This window comes from Dipodomys ordii, unplaced genomic scaffold, assembly GCF_000151885.1.
Source record: "Dipodomys ordii isolate 6190 unplaced genomic scaffold, Dord_2.0 Scaffold124, whole genome shotgun sequence".
NCBI classification, from domain to species: Eukaryota; Metazoa; Chordata; class Mammalia; order Rodentia; family Heteromyidae; genus Dipodomys; species Dipodomys ordii.
Window position 1 is genome coordinate 3,962 of NW_012267340.1, and position 302 is coordinate 4,263.

A 302-nucleotide genomic window follows, 5' to 3' on the forward strand; every position below is an offset into this window, starting at 1 on the left:
CCACTACCTCCAAGAAATGGGCACCTGAGCTGCTGTAGGGCTGGAAATACGCCAGCAACTGTGCTTCTGCCATCCTGGGCCACCTGCCCCTCGGTGTCTCGTGGCTGAGGGGTCTCAGGATCATGGTTGGGGTTCTGACCATCTGGGGGACGCCCAGTCCAGTCCCACCTGCACAGGCGCCATTACCCTTCAGTCTCAGGAAAGGCAAGCTGTGGAGGTCAACTTTGCGTGGCAGAGGACAGATTTTATGCAATTCTGTTACTATTCTAATATCGAATAGAGGGTACATTCTTGAAGCAGAA